This window comes from Acyrthosiphon pisum, chromosome A1 (assembly GCF_005508785.2).
Source record: "Acyrthosiphon pisum isolate AL4f chromosome A1, pea_aphid_22Mar2018_4r6ur, whole genome shotgun sequence".
NCBI classification, from domain to species: Eukaryota; Metazoa; Arthropoda; class Insecta; order Hemiptera; family Aphididae; genus Acyrthosiphon; species Acyrthosiphon pisum.
Window position 1 is genome coordinate 42,813,071 of NC_042494.1, and position 840 is coordinate 42,813,910.

Consider the following 840-nt stretch of genomic DNA (forward strand, 5'->3'; position numbering starts at 1 on the left):
CCAAATTCGATAACATATCAATTTGTTCTAATATTAACTATAGTCTATAAATAAACTCAGTGGCGGCAATCGTATATCTTGTAGATAATTTAATATAAAGTGCAATAATATTTGCAAAAAAAATTAAATATTAACGCAGAAGAAGATTTTAATAGACACCATCGAAGAAGATTGAAGCCCAAAAAGATATACCCGAATGCTTATACACAGTGCTCAATCATTATAAAAGCTTTTTACAGAATGGAATTCAAAAATGTATTCAATACATTAATACATTTGTCTTCTGAACACTAACGTTCTACTACGGGAGTAGATCACTTATTAAATTGTAACGAATATTTAACTGATGAAATTGATATTTATTTCATGGTGAAACATTGGGCTCTTCTTAAAGAATGACTACTTAATATATTATTAAAATATAGTAATTTTGTTTTAAAAATAATATTCTTTTTAATAAACACTGTCTAATGATTTAGCAATTTGCATTAAGGGGCCTCGCTACTTTCGTCAATTTTAGCTGAAAAGACCTAAAATATTGAGAAAATTAAAGTTAGTTAACGTTGTCCGATTTTGATACTGAAAAAAAATTCAACTCGCCAGACAATTGTCTATAGATCCTACGAAGCACTTTTTAAAATCTAAATTGTATATTATTGTGAACTGTAATTGAAAACTTGAAAATATCAACTTTTTCGGATCATAATTAAAATTAATATTAAAAACGGAAAATGTTTCGTACGATCTACAGACATTTTTCTGTTAAATTCAAATATTTTTTCAGAATCAAAATCAGACAACGTTAACTAATTTAGATTTTGTAAAGACAAATGTATGTTC